Here is a 7,837-nt window from a genome sequence, read left to right as displayed (position 1 = left end):
ATGGGTATGCTAAACATAGGCGGTCTTTTTTACAATGCCAACAAATACAAACACACAAACGAACATGTATACATACATTCTTTAAAAAAAAACACATTTATTTATTTTTTTTAATTTTAAGGGTGGTTTCTTTTTACCCTCTTCTCTCTTCCTTTTTTGGCATTTTTCACAATTTATGGTAGCGATTAGATGGTTGGCGTATAACAATCCTCGATAGTATAGTGGTTAGTATCCCCGCCTGTCACGCGGGAGACCGGGGTTCAATTCCCCGTCGGGGAGAATATGGTGATTTGTGCACTTAACTTTTTTTCGAAAATTAAAAATTATGGTCTTGGAAGATATGACGGTATGAAATATGGAACCTATTGATGTAAGAGTAAAACATCTTGTTAATGTCATATAAGAGTTAAAATTTTAGATTGTTAAAATGGAAAGAATATCAAATTTGGGACGGATGCCTTCAAATTACCGAATAACAGAAGGAACAAAAAGGGGGGCCTACATTAATTTTTTTTTTGAGAAGCTGGAATGTTAAATAATTGGAAAGTGGGCGAAAGATCTTAAAATATCCTAGATCGGGAAGTAATGTAGTATGGAGCAATACTTAATATTGGATACATTCCATTTTCAACACTAAACATGCAATGAATAATACTAATGTCTTTATGAACTTGAGTTAGTTTTTAGGTTGTCGAAAATCCCAATAGAGTTTATACATCGGGAAACGTAGAAATTTATGGCGGTGATTAAGAATGCATACCCTTTGTGTGCTCTAAATTTGGAGGAATTTCAAAGGGTATAGAAATGTTTTTCATAAAGTTGAGAAGAAGTGGAATTTTTTTCTCATTTAAAAAAGATTTAAAGATTTAAATCCTTCATATTCGCTTCGCACATTATTAGTGAGTAGACAATCCCAGCATTGTAGACTAAAAATGATTATAATGATAGAAGTGAACAAAATGGCGCCCAACCATATTATTTGTTTTGTACATTTTCAAACCTTAAGTTTTACGAATATCGCCAAAATGTGTTTCCTCAAAATAAGGATTTCAAACTCCAGTGTTGTTTATGCGAAATCCGTTTCAGGATACTTGGAGACGATCAAGTCATATAGAGGGTGAGATGAAATAACTGCAACCAAATTCAGACTGCTGTCATTTCTAAGCCACTCGTCCGACAGCTGTTAAAATTATTCCAGTGACAGCTCATTATATTGTTTACAAGCGTACAAAAGCATTTTGCTGAGAATGTTTCAGAAAAAAGTTATTTCTAATGGAAATCAAGCGTGATAGGGTGATTTCTTTATTTTTGGCTCGTTAGAGCTCTCCAGCAATTTAATGTAAATAAATCTGTTGTGTCTCGTACCATCGCTCGTTGCCGTGATACTGGTTGCGAAGCCCGACGTCAAGGAAGTGGACGGAAGAAAACAGCAACATCAGTAGAAATAGTTCGAAAAATAAAGAAATAGTTCGAAAAATAAAGAGATCGAAACCGACGTCGCAGTGGTGGAAAAATGGTTTCTAAGCTGAACCTTTCGCAATATTCCACTCGGAAAATATTGAAAAACGAGCTAGGGGTAAAGCCATTGAATTTCCGTAAAGTGCAAGTACTTGCACCGCAACGGAAAGAAAATAGACTCTAAAGAGCTAAAGAGTTGCTTCGCTTGGCCGAAAGTGGTGAACTGCCGAATTTGGTTTACTCCGATGTGAAAACATTCGTTGTCCAGCAGTTTGTAAACAAATACAATGATCGTATTTATTTGCCAAAGAGGTCAGCTGAAAATGTGCACCTTCGGTTGGCCACCAGAACTCAAGCGCCGGCCATGGTGATGATGAGGGCCGCCATAACAGCCGATTTTCGCTCGCCGCTCGTATTAATCGACCGTGGCATCAGAATAAATGCCGATCATTCTGGAGGGTATATTATAGCCTTGGGCACGCAAACGTTTTGGCCGCAGTCCTTTGAGATTCCAACAGGACTTAGCACTATCGCACTCAGCACGCACCACCCAAGAATGGCTACAAAATGAGGTTCCTGGCTTCATTTCCAGCGCACAATGACCTCCAAAATCTCCGGATACCAATCCGTTGGACTATTGTGCCTGGAGCATTTTGGAAAGCCAGGTTGGGACTAAAAAAATACGATCGAATGTTGATCACCTTAAGCAAGCGCTTCGCCGGGAATGGGCCAAAATATTGCAGAGCAACATTCGGGCAGCGTGTGACGGTTTCATTGGTCGTTTGACGGCCATAATTCATGCCAAAGGTGACCAATTCGAACAAATCTAAACTTATTCTAAAATTTGATGCTATTTCCGACATTTTTTGCTTTCAATAAAATTTAAAATAAAAGGTAAAAATTATGGCATTTGATTTTGTTTTTTATCTCACCTTGTATTCATTTATCCCCATATCTTCATCAATTCATTTATAAATTCGTTCCCAACCGAAACACTGTTCCATCCAACTACCTAATGGGACAAGCATCCCAACATTGCCTTGAGACTCATGTTCTCATGTCCTCGTATATAAGTTTTCTTACTTTTAAAATGTGATATGGGTCATATGAATTTTAAACATTGGGCGGGTAGGGTAGGACGAACGTAACTGCACGAACAAGTGAATTTCCTTGTACATCGGATTTGATTAAAAGTTGATGTTTTCGTTTCAATTTTTTTTTTGGAACACCGGCAGATAAAATGCACTTAACGAGGAATTTTTTATTTGTGCTTATTCAGTTGATATTGTTGTTAATTTACTGTAACGAAATGTAGATAAAATGGCGAAATGAATGACAAGTTTTAGTTGCTAAGTTTTGGAATTAAATTTATTATGTATTTGCAAAATATACGATATCCATCATCAATGAGGGGGAGGGAGTAATTTGGTGTTCTGGGAATGGAAATTATGAAGGATATACAAGGGAATAAAGTTCGGAGATAAGAATATGCATTATCATTAGCAGGAACACGTTAAAAAGTAACAGTCGGTTTTGCCGACAAATGAATACCCTTAGCCAATTTCGGGAATTTTATTCTGAATCACGCGCCACATAACACTTGTCATCACTGAGACTCAAACCCTACTTCAGATGCACTTCCAATTATATGTGCACATAACAAAATCGATATTCCGCCTACCCCCATTGAAAAGCCTATGTAAGTTCCGCACTTTAGTTTATTAGGCTACCTATACTAATTATCAGCAATCACTTCAACTACCCACAAAGAAAACTATACAAATAAAGTTTTGAATACTTTCCAAATCTATTGCATAAATCTGCTTATGTTTTTTCTTTCATTTAGCCGAACAAAGCACTGATAATGTTAACAAATATTTTGCCATTATCACTAAAACAAACAACTATTCAATTATGGGAAAAACAATGCCGAAACAAAAGGTTAAATAAGCTGGGGCAAAAAATGCCAAATCGACAGTATTTAAATGATATCGTTCAAAGTAGTACCTACCAGCCTGACTACATGTGCACATCTACATCATTATAAAGGTAATGTGAAATTTTCACAACATCATCATAATACTGGGTACTTATAAGTGAGTTCAGCATTTTACATTGTATATTAGGGTGCTATGAGAAAAAAATCTATACTTAGCAAAAATTTTGGAGGATATATGAGATGAAGTAAACAAGAAGTAAATTCGGCCGGGTCTCCAATTGGAACGATTTTGGAAATTTTCGAAAAAATAAAATCCGTTAAATATTCTGTTAATATCTTAAAAATACCGAATATAGCCGTTATATTGAGATCTATACGTGGACCTGTATAAGAATCTTTTTTCATTACAGTATTTAAATACGAAAATTGAAAAAAGCCGGTCAAAATACCGTTATATCGGAGACATACGAAGATCTGCACCTGCATAGACAATTGTCTGTCACATGCTGTATTATTTTCAGGAACTTCAAATACGACATATCAAACAATTTCGTTGAATGTTGTACCTCAAATCTTCACAATACCGAGTATAGGAAGGTACAGATATAAGGGAACTATATGAAGCCCTGGAACTGCATAGACAAGTTTCTGTCATAAACTGTAGTTCTCATTTCGAACACTAAATACAAAGTTTGAAACAACTCCGCTTAATAATGTTACTAAAATCATCAAAATACCGAAAATTGGATGGTTCTGTTTTATGCAGGCTATACGAAGACGTGGGCCTGCATACCCAATTTTTGTCATAGGCCGCAGAACTTATTACGAATTGAATTTTCAATAACTCCGGTGAATTATGTCCCTAAAATCGTCAAAATATCAAATATCGGGGGGTACCATTGTACAGGATGAGATAAAAAAAAACTGCAACAAAACCGCGCTTGATTTCTGGTGGCAAATCGAAGGTGCACATTTTTAGCTGACCTCTTTGTTTAAAAACTGCTAGACAACGAATGTTTTCTCATCGGAGAAAACAAAACTCGGCAGTTCACCACGTTCGGCCAAGCGAAACAACTCTTTAGCTCTTTTGAGTCTATTTTCTTTCTGTTGCGGTGTACGTTCTTGCACTTTTCATACCCTCCACCATACTATGGAGGGTATATTAACTTTGTCATTCCGTTTGTAATTCCTCGAAATACTCATGTCAGACCCAACAAAGTATATATTTTCTTAATCAGCGTAAAATTCTAAGTCGATGTCCGTCTTCCACACGTGTTTATTTTTCCAGTAGGCAGGTTAAGTTCGTAAATGGGCCATGAAGGTCCACGTTTTCATGTAGCCCCCATATAACGGTACCTCCCGATATTCGGTATTTTGATGATTTTAGCGACATTATTCATCGGAATTGTTTCAAATTACGTATTTAGAGTTCGTAATGGGAACTACAGCCTATGACAGAAAATTGTCTGTGCAGGTCCACGTCTTCGTATAGCCCCCATATATCAGTACCTCCCTATATTCGGTATTTTGACGAATTTAGGTACAATACCCACCGAAATTGTTTGAGATATCGTATTTGACGTTAGTAATGGATGCTATAGTCTGTGACAGAAAATTGTCTATGCTGGTGCAGGTGTTCGCACAGCTCCGATATAATGGTACCTCCCTATATACGATATTTTGATGATTTTAGCTACATTATTCACCGTTTATTTCAAGTTTCGAATTTGAATATGGTAATGCTTTGTGGCAAACAATGCCTATGCACGTCGTACAGACCCCAATATAACGGCTATATTTGGTATTTTTAAGATGTTAGCAGAATTTTTGGCGAATGTTATCTTTTTCGAAAATTTCCAAATTCGTTCAAAGTTTGTCCCGGCCGAACCTACTGTTTTTTAATTTGTTGGAATTACAATGGATTAACCCCGAGCTCATTTTTCAATATTTGCCGAATGGAATATTGCGATATGTTCAGCTCACGAGCCATTTTTCGGCAACTGCGATTCAGGGTTTTGATTCAGTCGCTTCTTTATTTTTTGAACCATTTTTGCTGATGTTGCTGTTTTCTTCCGTCCACTTCATTGACGTCGGTCTACGTATCACAGTATCACGATAACGAGCGATGGTACGAGACACAACAGATTTATTCAAATTTAAATGCTGGAGTCCTCCAACGATAGCCACTTTTTGTTTTTCAGCCAAATATAAAGAAATCACACTATCACGCTTGAATTTCATCACGAATAACTTTTTTTTCTGGAAAATTGTCACAAAAATATAATGAGCTGTCACTGGAATAATTTTAACAGCTGTCGGACGAGTGGCTTAGAAATGACAGCAGTCTGATGTTGGTTGCAGTTTCTTCATCTCACACAATTTTCCAGGTGATAAAGTACTCAGGAGAAACGGCTTCTGTGGATTTTCAGACAATTTCTTTGAAAAATTTGGTTACAATCATCAAAATACCGATTTAGGGGGGGGGGGGGGGGGGGGGGGGGGGGGGTGGTACCGTTATATTGGACTATACGATATCGTGGACAGATATGGCCCTTCATCTTGACCTGCCTGCAGACAAATGACTGATATGTGTAATATTTGAGCTCCTTTATTGTAATAGACGGACAGGCGGACAGCTCTTCTATGGGAAGAGCTCCTCCAGCTCTTCTATGGGATGAGCTCCGCCATCTCTTCTAAGGGAAGAGCTCCTGCAGCTCTTCTATAAGAAGAGCTTCAGCAGGCAATTAGAATTTTGCGCTGTTATGTATAAAATTATTATTTCGATCAGTTACTAACGAAATGACGAACTTGATATACCCTCCATGCTATGTATGGTGGAGGGTATAAAAAGCTACCTTCCGCACTTCTGGGTTATTCCTTTAAAAATTGTAAGGCAAAAGAAGGTACTTTTCTCATTTAAAATATGAGTGTATAGTTTTCATTACTTTTGGGATACTGGTAAGGCAGAAGGTATGCGGACGACAAAAGTAAAAATTGTTTTAAACCTATTTCGAGCTCACAATATCTTCCCAACACTTCAACTGCACTTCCTTTGGAAAATTTAGAAGAAGGTACCGCACGTTACACTTGAGTTAGGTAGTTGACTTTCTCAACAACAAATATTGACTCAATTTCAATTATACCCCAATATTCGCAATTAAACAGCTTATACTAATACTCACAACTACACATACACACATTGGTATGAATGTATGTGCTGATAGTTCACATATGATTTAATTGTTTTCCAATTGTGTTTACCTACAACGAAAAAAAAAACATTTTAAGCAAATAAAACCACAACAATACAAACAAACTTTATCGATACTCTCACGAACGCACGCACGCACGTACGCCTACGCGTCCATATACACAAAAACACACTCGCACACACACACTCACACATATGTGCAGACAAAGGTAAATAAAACACGTATGATTTTCAGCAAATATTGCACATTGAACGACATATCGAAATAAAGGAATTGAATGAATGGTAGGAGAGTAAATTGATTTGTTTAACCAATTTCAATGGTAAATACTAATAGATGGTGTGTCGGTTGGTGGAGGGGGTGTTACCGGGAAGGGATGGACATACAAGGAAACGCAAAGGAGCTAAAGGTATTCTTTCAGAACAAACTTTGTTGGATTTATGTGGAATTTCAAAATAACATTGTAATTTTGGAATTAAAAACTTAGCAACCAGAGAAGATTTAGGGACCTAGAGCCAATGAGTCTCTCTCTAGAAGAGAGAAAGGGCTTGCAGGTACCTCTCGCTGAAGTGCCAAGGACTCTCTTTAGACAGGCGAAATGTCCAGGAAGATTCTATAGGCAAGGTTCCCCAGTGACGAACTTAGTGACCCATAGTGACAAGACGAAGAGTTCATGAGAAAGGACTCTCTCTCTCTATAGACGAACTGAAGGGACGAGTAACATCTCTCCCTCTACACATTTTTCAGATGTAATTGGAAACTTTTTTAATGAAATTTGAGAATTCTGTTTGTAATTCGAATTATTTCAGTGAAAGTTCTGTGAAATTATCTAGGTTCAGAGAGTCTCTTCATAGACGAACTGAAGGTTCAGTGAGTCTCTCTCATCACGAGCTGAAGTTTAAATGAGTCTTTCTCTAGATGAGCCGAATGTTCAGTGAATCCCTCTAGAGGGGCAGAAGGTCCAGTGAATCTTTCTAGATCAGTTGAAGGTTCAGTGAATCTCTATATGTCAGCTGAAGATTTAGTGAGCCTCTCTAGACGAGCTGATGTGTCAGTGAGTCTCTTTAGACCCAATGGATCAGCAAGTCTCTAGATAAGCTAATCTCTCTAGGCGAGCTGAAAATCCGTTAGGTCTCTCCAGATGAGCTTAGAGGCTGGCGACTCTCTTAATACAACTGGAGGAGCTGGTAATATCTAGTCCAGAAGACAGTCTCTGGTAGACGAGCTG

At 37.6% G+C, this 7,837-nt stretch overlaps 1 non-coding gene across 1 annotated transcript; it reads left to right on the top strand.

Moving 5' to 3' along the window:
* The first annotated feature begins 207 nt into the window (after positions 1–207).
* On the top strand, positions 208–279 carry TRNAD-GUC (transfer RNA aspartic acid (anticodon GUC)). The gene has a single exon. It is a non-coding gene; the product is annotated as a tRNA-Asp (tRNA).
* Positions 280–7,837: the final 7,558 nt, after the last annotated feature.

The sequence above is a fragment of the Musca domestica genome, unplaced genomic scaffold (genome assembly GCF_030504385.1).
Source record: "Musca domestica strain aabys unplaced genomic scaffold, Musca_domestica.polishedcontigs.V.1.1 46, whole genome shotgun sequence".
Lineage (NCBI taxonomy): Eukaryota > Metazoa > Arthropoda > Insecta > Diptera > Muscidae > Musca > Musca domestica.
This window is presented reverse-complemented; position numbering and strand designations above follow the sequence as displayed.